This window comes from Tamandua tetradactyla, chromosome 1 (assembly GCF_023851605.1).
Source record: "Tamandua tetradactyla isolate mTamTet1 chromosome 1, mTamTet1.pri, whole genome shotgun sequence".
NCBI lineage: Eukaryota > Metazoa > Chordata > Mammalia > Pilosa > Myrmecophagidae > Tamandua > Tamandua tetradactyla.
In genome coordinates, this window is record NC_135327.1 from 72,908,524 (window position 1) to 72,929,964 (window position 21,441).

The following is a 21,441-nucleotide window of genomic DNA, read 5'->3' on the forward strand; positions in this document are numbered from 1 at the left end:
TCTGTGTTTCTCCACCAGCCTCCAGACTGTGGCAGATAGGGTTTATTCAAACTATTAATCTTCTAATGGCTCAAGGGAAGCACAACCACCAAGGGCAGCTCAATAAACAGAACTTAAGAAATAAAGTAAGTTAACCTACTCAGGCAAACAGCTGTGCCAAAAGCTCTTTACCCATTTCCCCTGCAAGGCTAGAAACACTGAGAACATCGACTGCAGTGATTCTCAAGTCTCCTCTCAAAGGAACAGCAGGCTGGGTTGGGTCTTCCTGTCCTAACAAACTCCTCATTTTTACTGCTGGGGTGAAATGACAGCTCACAAGACTCAGACGCACAGAGCAGAAAAGTACGTCACAAAGTTCAGGGCAAATCTTAGAATCAAGTGCAGATATTTTGGCAGCCAGAAACCCTACCTCTACCCCCCAAAAAGAAGAAGAATGATCAGTCACTGATACTCTGTTTCCAGTGAGATTTATTTATTATGTTTTAGAATTATGGAATAATTCTATCCCACCCACCAAAAGAAAAGAAAATTACTCCCTTTATGTAGTGATCCCACTCATTAAAATGAAAGCACTGGCATCCAATGTTCAGTGACCAGCACCCAGAAAATAGCGTAAATTATCCTTCATTCCTGGATTTATCCAGTCACACTGGGCATGGAAACACCTGGGCATTACCTAAGCCTCTCTGAGGTCTTTCAAGATTGCTTGTACTCTACACAGCTAAGCACAGACAACCCCAGAAAGGAATTTTCCATTACCAAAATGTTACCGCCTGCCAAACTAGGCATCCAGGAGGCAATGAATTACCTTAAGTCACAAAACACTTGCAAAAAGTATGAATTCTGCTGTGCAATTTCTATTTGGACTATTAGAGGACACTTAGAGGGGAATAAAGAAAAGAGGCACATGCACAAAATATTCAATAAGAGCAAAAGGTTCATTGCATTCTACTTAGGTCTTCTTTAGCAATCTAACCTGTTTCCTCCCAACTTCTTCATTCAATTACTAATTCTATTACATCAGAAATCAGGCATGAGCCTGGGTGCTATAAGAAACCATATAAATAACCTATTTTTCTGGAAGGTTCTCATTTTCCATCCACCCAAAAAATATTAGTTCAAGAGCACCAGAATGAAAAGAGGGAAAATCCACATTACAGTCTAAAATTCTGCCAAACATTAAGCACTGTGCTCTCAAAAAGTCATATTTTTTTAAGGTCAAATTAGATGGTGGAGGGTGGTGGGATGGTGGTTCAGTGGCAGAATTCTCACCTGCCATGCCGGAGACCTGGGTTCGATTCCCAGTGCCTGCCCGTGTAAAAAAAAAAAAAAATAGATGGTGGAATAATCTTTCCCTCATTCAACTTTCTTTGACACATTATGATTCTGTGAATTGATCTCCATGGATTTTAAATCCATTCATTTAGCCAATAACTCTTCAGTCAATAAATATTTACTGAATACCATACATATGATGGAATATTACACAGCTGTAAGACAGAATAAAGTCATGAAACATGTAACAACATGGATGGACCTTGAGGATATTATGCAGAGTGAAATTAGCCAAAACAAAAGAACAAATACTGTATGGTCTCACTGATATGAATTAGCATTTATGAATGAACCTGAAGAATTTCAGTTAAGAACACAGATTATCAGGAGATAGAAATAGGATAGGGTAGTTACAGGGTAATTGGAGCTGAAGGGACACAGATTGCGCAACAGGACTGATTGTAAAAATTCAGAAATGGATAGCACAATACCACCTGATTGTAGCACAATAATATAAGTACACTGAATGAAACTGAATGGATAATGATAGAGAGAGGAGGGCTGGGGCCACATACGAAACCAGAAGGAAAAATAGATGATTAAGAATGAGATGGCATAATCTACGAATACCTAGAGTATACAATGATAATGACTAAATGTACAAATTAAAAGATATTTTTGCATGAGGAAGAATGAAGGAATGTCAATATTACAGGGTGTTGAAAACAGATGGTCATTCATATTTTAAAATTTCAACTTCTGTGTGAGACTAAAGCAAGAAATGTTTATTTGGTACAAAATTTATATTCTAACTAGTGCATTTCCTAATATAACTTATATAGACAGGTTAACTGAACACCATAAGTACATAGAACCTTGAATAGGGCATGCAATTTTGTAGGTTTGTCCAGTGTGATGCCCTGATAAATCCCAGAGTGATTTGAACAGTGAATAAAGAAGAATTTGCAAAGTCCCCTTGGGGGAATGGCAAGAAAGGGGAAAAATTCAACTTCCCCATTTGGAGAATTTCTGACATTCTTGTAAGCAGTGAAGACAACCAAATCAATAGGCCAAGTCCTCAGTCTTGGGGTTTATTCATATGAAACTTATGCCCTCAAAGGATAGGCTAAGCCTACTTTAAATTAGGTCTAAGAATCACCCCCCAGAGAACCTCTTTTGTTGCTCAGATATGGCCTATCTCTCTCTCTCAGCCAACACAGCAAGCAAACTACTGCCCTCCCCAACACGACTTCCAAGGGTGTAAAACCTCCCTGGCAACATTGGACAGAAATCCAAGAACGAGCTGGGACTCAGCCTCAAGGGATTGGAAAACCTTCTTGAATGAAGGGGAAAGAGAAAAATGAGACAAAATAAAGTGTCAGTGCCTGAGTGATTTCAAACAGTCAAGAGATTATCCTGAAGGTTATTCTTACTCATTATATAGATTTTCCCCTTTTTAGTTTAAGGTGTATTAGAGAGGCTAGAGGGAAGTGCTTGAAACTATAGAGCTATGTTTCAGTAGCCATGTTTCTTGAAGATGATTGTATAATGATACAGCTGCCATGTTTCTTGAAGATAATTGTATAATGATATAGCTTTCACAATGTGACTGTGCGATTGTGAAAACCTGTGTCTGATGCTTCTTTTATCTAAAGTATGGACAGACGAGTAAAACATAAGGATTAAAAATAAACAATAGGGGAACAAATGTTAAAATAAATTGAGTAGTTTGCAATAGTAGTGATGAATGAAAGGGAGTGAGTGGTAAGGGGTATAGGAAAAAAATATATTGGGTAGATGGAAATACTAGTAGTCAATGAGAGGGAGGGGTAAGGGGTATGGTATGTATGAGTTTTTTCTTTTTTCTTTTTATTTCTTTTTCTGGAGTGATGCAAATGTTCTAAGAAATGATCACGGTGATGAATATACAACTATGTGATGATATTGTGAGTCACTGATTATATACCAAAAATAGAAAAATCCATATGTTAAGAATGTTCATGCTTGTATGTTGTTATGTTCTGTCAATTAAAAAATATATATTTACTGAATACCAACTAGATATCCAACATTGTCCTAGATAGTGGAAATACAGATATATTCAAAAGACAAAAATCCCCTCTACCTAAAATGAAATGAAGTCATTAGCAAAACCTTTGGGAAAGAGTTACAATGTTCAAACTACAGCATCAAGGAAAGTTAGGAAACTTCTTTTACTACCTTGGGGAAAAAAGTCACTTGATGGAGAAGTCTATAAAAGTCTCCAGAAGCCAGAAATTCTCCTAGAACAGTTATACTTGGCAGGGGAGAAGCATGTAAAAATGAGACTGCTGTTTACAGACAAGACAGGCAAGGAGAGGGCATTCAGCTTCAGAAGAGCCCAAATTCTAAGGCATCAGTTTGGAGAAAGTGATTCTAGGAGAACAGATTCAGGCTATTTCAAGAAATAGCATACCTCCCATAACTGAAATGCCCAGGGAGAGGAGTTGGCTTTCTAGGATGTGGTTGGAAATACAGTACAACCTGTAAGATAGAATATTCTGGATGGGGCAGGAGGTGCAAGGATTAATTAGATCTGTCCCTCACAAACTTGTCTGATAAGCACAATCAGCTGGGAACCTTTTCTGGGACCCACCTCAACATTCAGATCAGAATCTCCTGGCTGGAGTTAGGACATTTTATGATAAATATTTTTCAATGAGGGGAAATAAAAACGCACATATAAGTGGGACCTGCTGAATAACGCCATTAGGAGATGGGATGTTCACAGGGCAGTCCCTCCCAGAATTTATGTTTGGATGGACACTACTTAGTCCAGTAGAACAAGCCCAGATGTAGTGTTTTCATAGGCTAGATTCATGAGAGGGGAAGTGGCATCACCAGTGCATTGTTATTTGCAATCATGATGATAGATGACAGGTCCAAGGCTAGGAACTCCTAGTAAGCTATTTCTAATGATCCATCAAACTTGGAAATAGGCATTTTTATGTACTTCTGATGAGGAAATCCAGGCACAGATTCATTCAGCTATTGAAATAGCTTTGGTCTCACAGAGTAGATGAAGTTCTAAACTACAATCTCCTTCCTTATCGCTGTATTTTGATTTACCTTATGTGCTGGTTTGAAAGGATGTATGGACCCTAGAAAAGCCATGTTTTAATCAAAACCCCATTTCACAAAGGCAGAATAATCCTATTCAATGCTGTATGTTTGAAACTGTAATCAGATCATCTCCCTGGAGATGTGATTTAATCAGGAGTGGTTGTTAAGCTAGATTAGGTGATGACATGTCTCCCTCCACTCATTTGGGTGGGTCTTGATAAGTTTCTGGAGTCCTATAAAGGAGGAAAAATTTTGGAGAATGAAGAGATTCATAGACAGCAGAGCAGAACGACATAGCCACAAGAAACAGAGTCCGCCAGCCAGTGACCTTTGGAGATGAAGAAGGAAAATGTCCCACAGGGAGCTTCATGAAATAGGAAACCAGGAGAAGAAGGTAGCAGATGACACCGTGTTCGCCATGTGCCCTTCCAGATGAGGGAGAAACCCTGACCATGTTCATCATGTGCCTTTCCAGATGAGAGAGAAACTGTGACCATGTTTGCCATGTGCCCTTCCACTTGAGAGAGGAACCGTGAACTTCATCAGCCTTCTTGAACCAAGGTATCTCTCCCTGGATACCTTTGATTGGACATTTCTACAGACTAGTTTTAACTGGGACATTTTATCGGCCTTAGAACTGTAAACTAACAACTCATTAAATTCCTTTTTTTAAAAGCCATTCCATTTCTGGTATATTGCATGCCGGCAGCTAGCAAACTAGAACACCTTAGTCCCAACCCAACTGGCTTCGTTCTTTTCTCTAACTGAAGCCTGATCTCTTTTTCAGTTTCTTTAATTGAAAAAGCTATATGCGGCAATGCTGACTTTCAGACCTGCAGAACTCTTACTCTGAGTCTTAAGTGTCACAAAGTACCCAAAGTTTCAAGGAAATACCAGGTTATACATATAAAGCCTCTCAAAATCTAGATAAAACCATTATAGCTCCGGACTAAATGTGATGGCTGTAAGAGCTTACAATCTAGGCCCCAGTTTTCTTATAAGTATTTTCTAAATGAGACCATAGAATATTTGCTCATTTGTTTCTGGCTTATTTTTTATCACATAATGTCCCACAGGTTCATTCACAATGTTGCATGCCTCACGATTTCATTTCTTTCTGGAGCAGCACAATATCCAATCATATGTGTATGTCACAATTTACTATTCTACTTCTAGGCAGTGTATCCTTCAGCCACCTCCATCCACTGGGCATCATCTATAATGTCCAAAGGGAACAATTCATATTTCACATTATCCTCACTTGGTTGTACAATCATCAATTTTGGACAATTTTCATCACTCCCTAGAGAAGAATAACTGATAAACACATCCTCACCAAATAGAAAACCCAAACTACCCCTTAACTCTTGTCCTTCCCACCCCCACCCCAGTTATTTATCCCTGGTATTGCTGTGGTACTGTTGACACTTTTCAATACTTTTTAAACGCAAAGTACGAAGCGTTAGTAAGCTAATTTCCTCACTTCCACCACCCTAGAAAAGGTCAGGGCAATTACTGAAGTATTTTTTGGCCAGAACTGAATCTAGAATTGAACAGGTGCTGATTACTAGGCCCCAAATATTTCTAAGGGAAATAGCTGGACATTGTTCAACACTGATTGTTAACGTCACTGAACCTGTAGCTTTTCAGAGAGTCATTAGAAGGATTAAAAGAAATGTGTGTGTATGTTGGCCGCCCCCAGGCATGGAATTAACGTTACTGAGAACCTACCTAGGCATGGGATTACCATAACAGAGGGTAATAGAATATTAGCCATATTAAAATAAGTGCTCCAGTACCTTGCTAAATTATTTCTGAAGGCAATAGTACAACTATACTGAAGGACAGAGGGTTCCTCTTCCTTGGTTATACCTCTACCTTGAGATATCCTTTAGGGACAGAATTAAAAATTATTTAAGAAAAGCAAAACCAAGAAGCATCCTATTTATCAGGCTTGGCTGGAGACTGATTAGTCCTGCTTAATTGTTGTTTATGAAAATAAGTTTTTTAGGTAGAGTATAGTATAATGGGAAAAGTAAATGTTAGATTTAGGAGATTCAGTACTCTTGCTTGCTAAGTAAGAGACATCTGGAAATGTTCTTTCATTATTGGACATCAAATTTTTTATTTCTAAGTTGTGCTCTGCCACTTCCAAAAAAGGATCTGCAGTGCTTAAGACTAAAAGATCCAAATGTTATAGGACCATTAAATTTGAAAGGATTCACTGCTCCCTGGTGTATCCCTTGGCTCTATACGCTAGTATATCCTTGACAAGCAAGAGATATTTGTTGGTTGAATGAATGAAAGAATGAATGAATGAAACAGGAAAACTACAGAGCAAGATGATGAAATGTGAACACACCAAAAAAATGAGAGGCACTGGGATAAAGCCCTCTATTGAACTGCGAGCATCCTGACAGCTAAAGGAAACATGAAACATTAATGGAGACCAATTATCTGCTAAAAGGAAGCAGACAAAAGAGTGCCGTGAACCTGTCAGAGCATCAGGAAAGCGAAGGCCCAGAATAGCTGAGACTCGAAAAATTGAAAAGGATGACAATGGCTTTTTCAGTTCTGCTCCAAATAAGAACCAGGAAGAGAGAAGTAGATGGCTCGCCTAACATTGGGAAAAGACAAAGGGAAAGCAGGCTATTCAATACCTTTTTGTTCCTATCTTCCTTGTTAAGATAAATGATCTTCAGAGTGGAAAGGATGGAGCAAAATAATTAAAAGGAAAGCGCTATCCAAGAGCGGGGAGCTGACTGCAGGGATCCAATCTTCTGGGCTGCTTTCAAGGGCAAGGAAAATTCAATCCCTATAGCTGAAACCTCAGTGTGAGCCACTGAAAAAATCGAAGCGTCAACAAGAATGGAAAATATGAACTGCACTTTGATAAGGAGCCAGAGCAACCCTAAGAGGCAGAATTACACAGTTCTCGCGACACAGGAGCCCAGCCAGGGTTCAAATCCTAACTTGGTATGAGAGGTATGACCTGGACAGTTTTCTTAACCTTTGTGCCTCAGTTTCCTCTTCTATAAACATGGGGATAACAACAATGTGTATCTTGTCGGTCAGTTACGTGGATTAAAAACGGGTTAAAATAGAAACCCCAGGTTCTTGATAGGTAAGGAATTTTTCTAACAGGGAAGTCGCATAAACATGTGAAAAACAGAAGACTGAGGCAAGAAATCATGACACATCTTTCTAACATAAATTTAAATGGAAGCTTTAGAAGAATCATTAATGACACGGGCAAATTTAGTTATTAGGTATGGCATGAGGTTCATTTCATATGGCATAAGGTGGAAAGAAAGCGAACATTGGTTATTTTGGGAGATACTGTATACAGATTATTTTTCCCCCAGCTTTTCTGCATCTCAGACCTAATAGAAGGTATTTATTTAGGCATGGTGTGGAGGTGTGGGGGTGTGGGGGTATGGTAAGAGAAATTAAAATTACAATAAACTTTGGCATCAATGTCCAACAGGATGCCAATTTCATTACTACTCAAGGTTTTGTTGAACATTTTGGAAAACAGTACATTATCATTAGAAAACAGCATAGTTTCCCCATTAGGAAATGATACTAAGAAAACCTAAGTTTTATATATATATATATATATAAATAAGCAAAAACATGGGTAAAATTCTATATCCAGTTAAAAAAAAAGGGTGAAGTTATTCTTGTGTATACGAAAGATGAACTCAGATGAGAAGACATTAGATAACCACAATGTAATTTGGTTCCAAAGCAACAATTACCAGTAACCACCATATTGTTTTCTTAGCTGACTTTTATATTCACTTGTCTGTCACCATCTTCCAAACTGCTCTGGATAGGAAGGTATTTCTTAATGGGTTTTGATCTTTGCTTACCTGGAATTACCAGAACCTCCCACACGGAGGGCAGTGGCAGAGTCTAAGGATCTTACTGGAACTGACAAGTCTATTTATGGGATGTGAATTGAGGAATTCATTAAACAAATACTTAATATTTAGTACCACTATGGGCAGGGCATAATAGAGGAAACTCTAAGACAGCAAGGCATAGTGCTTGCTCTCAAGAAACCAGTGATCTTGGAGAAAGGCAAAATCATGATGTGTAAATTTACATTCGTGGGGTAGCTTATACACACAGACGTATGCTAGGTGGTTTACCTAAATTATCTCAAAGCAAGAAGTCAGATCAACTTTGGTTTAATTCCAATTCCACTACTGTATGACTTCTAGGCAATTTACTTAATGTCTCAGCCTCAGTTTCCCTATCTGTAGCTCTGATGGTTAAATGAGAAGATGTAAGACATACTGGAGGCTTTAGCTTAGGACTCCAAGTTATTGTCATAAATACAAACACATAATCTGAAGTGCAAAGTGGTTACTAATTTGTCCAGGCACAAAGCATTGCTAAAATAGACACAAGACATAAAAATGGCCAGCCCAAAGCCTACCCCTCCCCCAACATCTGATGACATTCAGAATGACTCCTTGAAAAGGAAAAACAAAACAACAAATAAACAAAACCTCACTTTCATGATTTCTTTTACCTTCCCTAGTAACCGATGTTCTTTCCTAATTTTGGTCTTTTCATCTTGGCTAACATACCATCCACCGGGAGATACTGAAACTTCTGAAAGTATTCAGTTTTGCAGTCTCTTTCCTCTACATGTTCACTGTTACTAGAAAGGAAAAGCATCCCACTCAAGATGCTTTTGAAAATAAAAACCACATACCATGACATTTTGGTTAAAAAAATAAAAATAAAAAGAGAGGGGAGAAAATTAAGCCAGAACACAGCTGTGGCAAGTTTGACAGGACTGTGCAACATCTGGGTCTGAAAGGCATTCCTCAACTCCGGGAGCCAAGCTGTTTGAATTGGATGTCCCCATCTGAGCGAGTGGACTGCATTTCTGGGGTTTTGCAGCTCCAGGGATCACAGGAGATATTGTGACTATAGCTCAGGAGGCTTTGCTGTAATACTCACATGAAAGCCTGTTCCCAACACGAATAAAGTCATGACTGTGGATGGGTGTGGGCCCTTGGCAGGGGTGCTGATCTGAAACTGCAGTGCGCCCCAGAAAAGCCATGTTCTTTAATCCTAATTCAATATTGCTGGGTGGAATCTTTTTTATTGTTTCCATGGAGATGTGACACAATTGGGTGGGACCTTTTGATTAGATGGTTTCCATGGAAATGTGTCTCTACCCATTCAAGTTGGGGTTACTTACTGGAGTCCTTTTAAGAGGGAACCATTTTGGAAAAAGCAACAGAGACCACACAGCCAGAGACTTTTGGAGATGTAGAAAGAAAATGCCCTTGGGGGAGGCATTTGTAGAAGTCAGTAGCCGTCTCCTTTCCCAGAGGAGAGAAACCCTGAACTTCATGTGCCCTTCTTTGGAATTAAGATACCTATCTTTCTCTGGATGCCTTAGTTTGGACATTTCTATGGCCTTAGAACTGTAACTTTGCAACTTAATACATTCTCTTTTTAAAAGTCATTCCACTTCTGGTATGTTAAATTCTGGTAGCTTTAGCAAACTATAACAGTAGGTAAGCTCCAGATCCAGGCCGAACAGTAGAGGCCCAGCCTAAAGGACACAGAGCCTGGGTTCAATTGTTACAGCTTCCCTCAGCTGCACCAGCAAGGAGAAAGGGAGACCAGAGGGACCTAGAGCTCCCCAAGGGAGATTGATCACCTAGAGCAAGAAAGTGCTTCTGGTCCAAGAGAAGAAAGGAAAACTGAGGCCATTAACCTGGAAGGCCTCTACTTTGGAAGGAAAGACCAGCAGAAGGCCAGAGGGAAATAAGAAGCTCAAATTTAGTTATTAGGCTTCTATCCAATAACTAGTCAAGGGCAGGGGAGGGGGAAGGGCAACCTCGGACACGATTTTTGGAGTGGCATAAGGACACACTGGAAATGAGATCCGGGTTCTCTGCCAAGCTCCACCACTTATTAGCTGAATGACCCTGGCCAAGTAACTTAAATTCTCAGATCCTGACTGGACCAAGACTGGCCTCTGGGTGTGACCAGAGATGGCAAATCCGTGGAGTGAGTGTGGCTATCCGTCCATCCCCATCCGCAGTGAGGGCAATGGCAACTGCAAAGCCGTTACTGCCCTATGAGCAGACACACCTTCAACCTGCCTTCAGTGCTGGACTCTGGAAACCTTCTAGCTGAAATTTTCTGCAGTTCAGTGGGTGCAATGTAAAGGCACAACCATTAATTCTGAATGATAGTTTTCATGATTTTTTTTCTATTTTAAGAATAACCTCACTTGACAGAAAAACTCAGATGCTGGAGAAAAGCAAAAACCAAAGTCCGGAGAAGATGGCGGCTTAGTAAGACGCGCGGGTCTTAGTCCCTCCTTCAGAACAGCTACTAGAGAAGTAGAAACGATTCAGAACAGCTCCCGGAGCCACGACAGAGACCAAGAAGACAGCGTACCCCATTCTGGAAGGGCTGACTGGCTGGGAGAACCCGCTGCGGTGAGATCACCGAGGGGCGCGGGCTTCCACGGGCCGGGGCGGCAGGCGGCCGGAGTCCCTCCCTCCCTCCTTCCCGGGCTGGCTGGGAGAACTGGACAGGCGATCCCCTCAAGCCGCGGCGGCTGGAGCCCCCCCCCCACGCGGCCCCCCGGACCAGCTGGGAGAACTGGATCGGAGATACCCAAGCCACGGAGAACAGCAACCGGGGTCCCTTCCAAACACGTGGCTTCCCGGTCTGGCTGGGAACGGTGGACAGACACTTCCCCAAGCCGCAGCGGCTGATGCCCGGCTGGGAAATTTGGACCCTCCCCAAGCGCGGACCCCTGGGCCGGCTGGGAGATTCGGATTGGCACTCCCCCAAGCCGCTTCGGCTGGTGACCCCTCCCACAGCGAGAGTTTTCCAGTTAAAGGAACCACAGCATCTTGTACTGGTGGGACCCGCAGACAGATGAGCGCCACAAGCGCCACCTACTGGGCAGGATAAGAAAAACAGAGCCCAAAGATTTCACAGAAAAATCTTTCAACCTGCAGGGTCTTACACCCAGGGAAATCTGATTAAATGCCCAGACGCCAGCAGAAGATAACAGATCATGCTCAGAAAATTGAAAATATGGCCCAGTCAAAGGAACAAACCAATAGGTCAAATGAGATACAGGAGCTGAGACAACTAATGCTGAATATACGAACAGAAATGGAAAACCTCTTCAAAAACCAAATCAATAAATTGAAGGAGGACATGAAGAAGACATGGTCTAAACAAAAAGAAGAAATAGAAAATCTGAAAAAACAAATCACAGAACTTATGGGAGTGAAGGACAAAGTAGAAAAGCTGGAAAAAACAATGGATACCTGCAATGGTAGATTTAAAGAGACAGAAGCTAGAATTAGTGAATTGGAGGATGGAACATCTGAATTCCAAAAAGAAACAGAAACTATAGGGAAAAGAATGGAAAAATTTGAGCAGGGGATCAGGGAACTGAATGACAATATGAAGCGCACAAATATACGTGTTGTGGGAGTCCCAGAAGGAGAAGAGAAGGGAAAAGGAGGAGAAAAAGTAACGGAAGAAATTATCACTGAAAATTTCGCAACTCTTATGAAAGACCTAAAATTACAGATCCAAGAAGTGCAGCGCACCCCAAAGAGAATAGACCCAAATAGGCGTTCTCCAAGACACTTACTAGTTAGAATGTCAGAGGTCAAAGAGAAAGAGAGGATCTTGAAAGCAGCAAGAGAAAAACAATCCATCACATACAACGGAAACCCAATAAGACTATGTGTAGATTTCTCAGCAGAAACCATGGAAACTAGAAGACAATGGGATGACATATTTAAATTACTAAAAGAGAAAAACTGTCAACCAAGACTCCTATATCCAGCAAAATTGTCCTTCAAAAATGAGGGAGAAATTAAAACATTCTCAGACAAAAAGTCACTGAGAGAATTTGTGACCAAGAGACCAGCTCTGCAAGAAATACTAAAGGGAGCACTAGAGTCAGATACGAAAAGACAGAAGAGAGAGGTATGGAGAAGAGTGTAGAAAGAAGGAAAATCAGATATGATATATATAATACAAAAGGCAAAATGGTAGAGGAAAATATTATCCAAACAGTAATAACACTACATGTTAATGGACTGAATTCCCCAATCAAAAGACATAGACTAGCAGAATGGATTAAAAAACAGGATTCTTCTATATGCTGTCTACAGGAAACACATCTTAGACCCAAAGATAAACATAGGTTGAAAGTGATAGGTTGGGAAAAGATATTTCATGCAAATAACAACCATAAAAGAGCAGGAGTAGCTATACTAATATTCAACAAATTAGACTTCAAATGTAAAACAGTTAAAAGAGACAAAGAAGGACACTATCTACTAATAAAAGGGACAATTAAACAAGAAGACATAACAATCATAAATATTTATGCACCGAACCAGAATGCCCCAAAATACGTGAGGAATACACTACAAACACTGAAAAGGGAAACAGACACATATACCATAATAGTTGGAGACTTCAATTCACCACTCTCATCAATGGACAGAACATCTAGACAGAGGATCAATAAAGAAATAGAGAATCTGAATTTTACTATAAATGAGCTAGACTTAACAGACATTTATAGGACATTACACCCCACAACAGCAGGATACACCTTTTTCTCAAGTGCTCATGGATCATTCTCAAAGATAGACCATACACTGGGTCACAAAGCAAGTCTTAACAAATTTAAAAAGATTGAAATCATACACAACACTTTCTCGGATCATAAAGGAATGAAGTTTGGAAATCAATAATAGACGGAGTGCCAGAAAATTCACAAATACGTGGAGGCTCAACAACACACTCTTAAACAACGAGTGGGTCAAAGAAGAAATTGCAAGAGAAATTAGTAAATACCTCGAGGCGAATGAAAACGAAAACACAACATATCAAAACCTATGGGACGCAGCAAAGGCAGTGCTAAGAGGGAAATTTATTGCCCTAAATGCCTAAATCAGAAAAGAAGAAAAGGCAAAAATTCAGGAATTAACTGTCCACTTGGAAGAACTGGAGAAAGAACAGCAAACTAATCTCAAAGCAAGCAAAAGGAAAGAAATAACAAAGATTAGAGCAGAAATAAATGAAATTGAAAACATGAAAACAATAGAGAAAATCAATAAGACCAGAAGTTGGTTCTATGAGAAAATCAATAAGATTAATGGGCCCTTAGCAAGACTGACAAAAAGAAGAAGAGAGAGGATGCAAATAAATAAGATCAGAAATGGAAGAGGAGACATAACCACTGACCTCACAGAAATAAAGGAGGTAATAACAGGATACTATGAACAACCTTACACTAATAAATACAATTTAGAAGAAATGGACGGGTTCCTGGAAAGACATGAACAACCAACTTTGACTCTAGAAGAAATAGATGACCTCAACAAACCAATCACAAGTAAAGAAATTGAATCAGTCATTCAAAAGCTTCCTAAAAAGAAAAATCCAGGACCAGACGGCTTCACATGTGAATTTTATCAAACATTCCAGAAAGAATTAGTACCAACTCTCCTCAAACTCTTCAAAAATATCGAAGTGGAGGGAAAGCTACCTAATTCATTCTATGAAGCCAACATCATCCTCATACCAAAACCAGGCAAAGATATTACAAAAAAAGAAAACTACAGACCAATCTCTCTAATGAATATAGATGCAAAAATCCTCAACAAAATTCTAGCAAATCGTATCCAACAACATATTAAAAGAATTATACATCATGATCAAGTAGGATTCATCCCAGGTATGCAAGGATGGTTCAACATAAGAAAATCAATTAATGTAATACACCATATCAACAAATCAAAGCAGAAAAATCACATGATCATCTCAATTGATGCAGAGAAGGCATTTGACAAGATTCAACATCCTTTCCTGTTGAAAACACTTCAAAAGATAGGAATACAAGGGAACTTCCTTAAAATGATAGAGGGAATATATGAAAAACCCACAGCTAATATCATCCTCAATGGGGAAAAATTGAAAACTTTCCCCCTAAGGTCAGGAACAAGACAAGGATGTCCATTATCACCACTATTATTCAACATCGTGTTGGAGGTTCTAGACAGAGCAATTAGACAAGAAAAAGAAATACAAGGCATCAAAATTGGAAAGGAAGAAGTAAAACTATCACTGTTTGCAGACGATATGATACTATACGTCGAAAACCCGGAAAAATCCACAACAAAACTACTAGAGCTAATAAATGAGTACAGCAAGTAGCAGGTTACAAGATCAACATTCAAAAATCTGTAGCATTTCTATACACGAGCAATGAACAAGCTGAGGGTACACGAGCAATGAACAAGCTGAGGGGGAAATCAAGAAACGAATCCCATTTACAATTGCAACTAAAAGAATAAAATACCTAGGAACAAATTTAACTAAAGAGACAAAAAACCTATACAAAGAAAACTACAAAAAACTGTTAAAAGGAATCACAGAAGACCTAAATAGATGGAAGGGCATACCGTGTTCATGGATTGGAAGACTAAATATAGTTAAGATGTCAATCCTACCTAAATTGATTTACAGATTCAATGCAATATCAATCAAAATCCCAACAACTTATTTTTCAGAAATAGAAAAACCAATAAGCAAATTTATCTGAAAGGGCAGGGTGCCCCGAATTGCTAAAAATATCTTGAGGAAAAAAAACGAAGCTGGAGGTCTCACGCTGCCGGACTTTAAGGCATATTATGAAGCCACAGTGGTCAAAACAGCATGGTATTGGCATAAAGATAGATATATCGACCAATGGAATCGAATAGAGTGCTCAGATATAGACCCTCTCATCTATGGACATTTGATCTTTGATAAGGCAGTCAAGCCAACTCACCTGGGACAGAACAGTCTCTTCAATAAATGGTGCCTAGAGAACTGGATATCCATATGCAAAAGAATGAAAGAAGACCCGTATCTCACACCCAATACAAAAGTTAACTCAAAATGGATCAAAGATCTAAACATTAGGTCTAAGACCATAAAACAGTTAGAGGAAAATGTAGGGAGATATCTTATGAAACTTACAATTGGAGGCAGTTTTATGGACCTTAAACCTAAAGCAAGAGCACTGAAGAAAGAAAGAAATAAATGGGAGCTCCTCAAAATTAAACACTTCTGTGCATCAAAGAACTTCATCAAGAAAGTAGAAAGACAGCCTACACAATGGGAGACAATATTTGGAAACGACATATCAGATAAAGGTCTAGTATCCAGAATTTATAAATAGATTGTCCAACTCAACAACAAAAAGACAGCCAACCCAATTACAAAATGGGAAAAAGACTTGAACAGACACCTCTCAGAAGAGGAAATACAAATGGCCAAAAGGCACATGAAGAGATGCTCAATGTCCCTGGCCATTAGAGAAATGCAAATCAAAACCACAATGAGATATCATCTCACACCCACCAGAATGGCCATTATCAACAAAACAGAAAATGACAAGTGCTGGAGAGGATGTGGAGAAAGAGGCACACTTATCCACTGTTGGTGGGAATGTCAAATGGTGCAACCAATGTGGAAGGCAGTTTGGCGGTTCCTCAAAAAACTGAATATAGAATTGCCATACGACCCAGCAATACCATTGCTAGGTATCTACTCAAAGGACTTAAGGGCAAAGACACAAATGGACATTTGCACACCAATGTTTATAGCAGCGTTATTTACAATTGCAAAGAGATGGAAACAGCCAAAATGTCCATCAACAGACGAGTGGCTAAACAAACTGTGGTATATACATACGATGGAATATTATGCAGCTTTAAGACAGAATAAACTTATGAAGCATGTAATAAAATGGATGGACCTAGAGAACAGTATGCTGAGTGAGTCCAGCCAAAAACTAAAGGACAGATACTGTATGGTCCCACTGATGTGAACCGACATTCGAGAATAAACTTGGAATATGTCATTGGTAACAGAAACCAACAGGACTTAGAAACAGGGTAAGATAATGGGTAATTGGAGCTGAAGGGATACAGACTGTGCAACAGGACTAGATACAAAAACTCAAAAATGGACAGCACAGTAATACCTAATTGTAAAGTAATCATGTTAAAACACTGAATGAAGCTGCATCTGAGCTATAGGTTTTTTTTTGTTTGTCTGTGTCTTTTTTTTTTTTACTATTATTATTATTTTTATTCTTTTCTCTATATTAACATTCTATTTCTTTTTCTGTTGTTTTGCTAGTTCTTTTCCTAAATCAATGCAAATGTACTAAGAAATGATGATCGTGCATCTATGTGATGAAGTTAAGAATTACTGATTGCATATGTAGAATGGAATGATTTCTAAATGTGTTAATTTTTTTCTTTAATTAATAAAATATATATATATAAATAAAAAAAAAAAAAAGCAAAAACCAAAAACAGGTAGCTTGTCAATCTCTAAAAACTTGAAAGTATACTATCATCCTCCCTCCCTCAGTTCTAACCTGCTCACTCCAACCTTCTCTTTGCTCTCAGAAAGCACATAAGACATCAGAAGCTCTGCGCACCCTCTGTTCCCTCAGTCTGGAGCATCCTTCTCCTCCTTTCACTGTCACCTAGCCAGGATCACTTGGATGTGTCCTTGACTTTACCCTTTAAAAGGCACTTTCTGTCCACCCCACATGTGCCAGGCCTTCTCTGGACCATGAGTGTCTCCCTAGCATCCAGAACTCTGCCTCATCTCTAAAAGGTGTTCAGTGAACATCCCCTTTGAGAATAAATCAGGAAAATAAGAGTGAAACCATTTTATTCCAGAACTGCCAATGCCTCTAGGTGCTCCAGGGGGAAACATGATGTCTCATCATCTCTGCTTTAGTTTCCTGGGCTGCTCAAGCAAATATCATGCAATGGAAGAGCTTATGCAATGGGAATTTATTCACTCACAGTTTTGAGGTGTGAAAAAAGTCCAAATCAAGGCATCATCAAGGCAATGCTTTCCCTGCAAGGACTGTGGCATTTTGGGACTGGCTGCTGGTGGTCACCGGTCCTCAGCTTATTGTATGGCATGGCACAGAGTGGCATCTCCTTCTCTTCCAGTTCCGCTGATGTTCAGCTTCTGACTACTCCATCTGGATTGCTTTCTGTCTGTCTGAATTTCATTCCACTTACAAAGGACTCTAGTAACAGGATTAAGACCTATTCTGACTGAACTGGGCCATGCTTAACTGAAGTAACCTCATCAAAAAGTTCTACTTATAATGGTTCACACCCATGGGAATGGACTGGATTTAAGAACAAGTTTTTCTGGGGGGTATAAACAGTTCCAAGCCACCATCATCATAAACAAAAATCTGTGATAACACAACAAGCTATGTCTGAACAACTACAAAACCCTTGAGGCATGCATGATCCTGGTCAGTAAGTTTTCTAGATAGTGAACATACTACTTTAACTTTAGCGCACTCAAGCTTATTTTCATGTTCCCTCCTTTGAATATATATCAAAGATTATATTCTTCATTGCTTTCTTAAAAGAGGGGATAAAGTACATAATGTAACTTTTTCTTAATGACTTTGGTCATTGGTGCCCAGGGAACATAAAGAGGGTAATGCTAGTTGTTACTAGGTTAAATGGACTTTTCACTGACATATTTTTTTAGTTCTAACACCTCCTTTTTTTATGACTTTTCTCCTGTGCTGTGATACTGTCAAAGTCATCACTCATGAATAAAAATTTAGAAGAATTAGTAGGCCCTTCTGACCCTTACTAAACTGTTATAGGTTTGGATAATAAACATCTGAGATTCTTGGCAAAGTGCTTTAAAAACAAGACCAAAAAATAATAATAATTGTTCATTTATTTTCATTATGACATTTTTAGCATCTTTGTTCAAAATTTTAAAAGGCAGAAAATTATAAAGAAAATTAAAATTGCCTGTAATTCTACTACCCAGAAATAAGCATCATTATATTTAAAATATATATCATGGATCTGTTAACAAATTTGGATTTGGGGTCATATGGTTTTATAATATACCTTCCAACTTTTTTTACCTAATAGATCTGAGTATTTGTTTCAAATTACTGAATATATTTTCACCTACTTAAAGAGGGCAAAACAGTCCATCAAATGAATATAACATTATTTATTTAATTAGTCTTCTCTTTCTGTTATTTCCCCTATTCTGGGGGAATATGCTATTCAAAGAATTGAAATGAAGGCTTTAAATATATACACACACATATATATATGCTTAAATACTTATTTCCTTAAAATAAATTCCCACAAGTAGAACTGATGGATCACTAGCAAACTGCAGTCCAGATTTCTACCCATTTGCTTACAAGCCCACCAAAACTGATTGCTTATTAAATGCCCACTGTGCCAGGCATGGTATCATGTACCTTAAATATACTTCTTTCCAATCCTTCAATAACTCTGCAAGGAAGGCACTATTATCCCCATTTTATAGACGGGAAAACTGAGGCTCAGTCACCCAAGAAAGCACAGTTTTTACATCCCAAAGCAGACTTTCCAGGCTTTAGCCATACCACCCTGCCACCAAGCTCAGAATGGTTTGGAGGCTCTCTTCTGAGTCAACTCTATATACTTCAGTACATGAAGTTTGAAACTGCTCTTTCAGCTCCTTAGCAAATCTCTGCTCAACTGTGCATCTTATGGCAGACACAGCTAGACAGCCCAGCTACCATTGTGAGCCATCAGGATAATCTAAAACAACTTGGTTAAAATGAGAAAAGGCCAAGTCTTCCAAACTGCCAACTTCTAAAAATCACAATTTGCTAAAACTTCCTATTTCAAAAATACCAAGAGTAATTCCAGCTACTGCAAAACTACCCCATTTCACATGAAAATATATCTCTTTCCGCAGCATGCTAAGTAATGCGTGAAGCATTTTTTAGCAAGTGTCACGCAAAAATAAGCTGCTTACCTTAGGAACAAGGTAATGAAATGAGAGCAATAAATCCTCTTTGCCAGACAGAAGTAACGGGTCAAGGAAAGTCACAGCTAATCTTTTATTCTTAATACCAGATGCCTTGCAGGGAACCAGCAGAATCCCCATCACACACACCACATAAACCTAGGGCCTGATAATCATAGCATCTAATTACCACTTGGAAATTAGGAAGCAAGACAGAACAGAAATGCATCTTTGTCAGATTCTTTCATGGGTCCCAAGGAGTCTTGTTAAAAAGAATCTTTCTTGTTTAACATCCTGTCAGGCACAAAGTTGATCCGGGAAGGGCTGGGGGTGCCCAGCAGAAAGTAAGGACAAGGTGAGCAATGGGATGCCCCCATGCTGGGCTAAGCTGGGGGCTGGGCGATGGGCAGGACAATCCCCGGGAGAGGGAAGAGGCCTTTTCACTGCACCTGCCTGAGAGCTGCTAAGCCAAGCCCACTTGTGACAGATGCTCAGGGCTTGAGTATGCCATGAGGAAAGAACAATATGCAGCACTTGGATATACTTAAAAGATGGATTTGGGCCTTTCTATTCAATACAACAAATCCCATAGCACCAGTGTCCACAATTTCCAGCTCAGATGGTTTCCACATTTTTCATGTGAAATCAATGCCCAGAATTAGAAACATTCACATCACACTTTCCTTTTTAGCAAGTTGCCTGCTCATGCTCTTGGGCAGTTTTGATTGCCTCTCTCTTATTGATATATAGGTATTTTTAATAAACTGAGGGATCCTAATACCACATGTTGTAAAATTGCGAATATATTTTTCTAGGCTGCAGTGCACCTTTTCACATGTTTAATGTTGACTACTGTATTTGTGTAAAATTTTATATTTACAATATGTCCAAACTTATCAGTCTTCTTCATTATGCTTGTGGTTTTTAAGCCTTGTGTAGGAAATCTTTTCTTAGTTTAAAATGACACTCTCCTTATTCATTAATCATTGCTATTTTAAAAAAAGACATTTTGTTTTTACTTTTAATTCTTTAACTTACAATAACCATGTATAGTTTGACTCACTAAGAGTCTATTTCTATTTTGATATTCTGGCAATAAACAATCCATTTCCTCCATATTTTCACATTTATGACATAAAATTGCTCACAAAGCTGTTCATTGCTTTTTCTTTTTAAGCTCTGTAACATGTTCCTAATGTATTTTCTGGTGCCTCTACTTTCCCTGAATGACATGTTAGAGGTTTAGTACCGAGGCAGTCTTTACAAATACTGGTTTTGGTGTTAGTTCCTCCCTGTCGATTCTTTATTATTCTAATAATCTCTGATCTGAATTCTATTATTCCTTTCCTTCTATGTTTCTTAAGATTTTTCAATTTTTCTCCATTCAATTTTTCTTCCTTCTAAATTTTAGAAATACACTCTTCCACACCACCTCTGCAATATCACACAACTTTAACCTGTAGCACATTTCCATTCAGTTCCAAATATCTGATATTCTCACTGTGATTTCCTCTTTAACCCATAGGTGAAATCGGAGTAAGTTTTAAAATTTCCACACACGTGTTTATGTGATTTGTTCTGAACTTTTCATGTGGACTTCTGATTTAATCACACTGGGTTAAAGAACGTGGCTTGCCTGAAATAGACTGCTCAAAATGCAGTGCAACTTTCCATAAATGGGCGACTTCTGAAAAAGTTACACAGGTTTTAGAAAGGAAAACAAAAGTCTCTGTTGGGTACAGGCTTCTACGCACATCTACTAATTTAAGCCCATTGCTACTATTAGCAAAGATATATTTCAAGTTATTCTTACCCTCTTATTTTATATATTCTGTTTGACATCCTTTTTCATTCACATATTGTTTTCCTTCCTTTTCTATCTTTGACTGGACTGATGATTTTTAAAGGTATTCTATCTTTTTCTACCGGGTTAGAAGCTATAAATTCTCTGCACATTATTTTAGTAATTACAGTTAATACTTCAATTGCACCTAATATTTTAAAATACATACTTAAGTATAATTGTTTCTAATAATGTCTCAAGTTCTTCCACATTTTGCTTCTCCTAGCCAGGGCTTTATTATGTTTTAACCACTCACTGAACAACCCCCCAATCCCAACAGAAACACACATATATTTCCAATATCTTATTATCTGGAGTTT

At 38.8% G+C, this 21,441-nt stretch overlaps 1 protein-coding gene across 15 annotated transcripts in view; it reads right to left on the reverse strand.

Annotated features, from left to right (window-relative positions):
* Nucleotides 1-21,441, reverse strand: part of GRB10 (growth factor receptor bound protein 10) — a 242,892-nt gene that overhangs the window by 105,766 nt on the left and 115,685 nt on the right. The window contains exon 1 of one of the 15 annotated variants that reach the window (XM_077119262.1): nucleotides 9,358-10,884. The exons of the other annotated variants lie outside the window; for them this stretch is intronic. The gene's annotated coding sequence lies outside the window, so the exon portion shown is untranslated. Of the gene's footprint in view, nucleotides 1-9,357; nucleotides 10,885-21,441 lie in introns of those variants that run through there. 15 annotated transcript variants of the gene reach the window in all.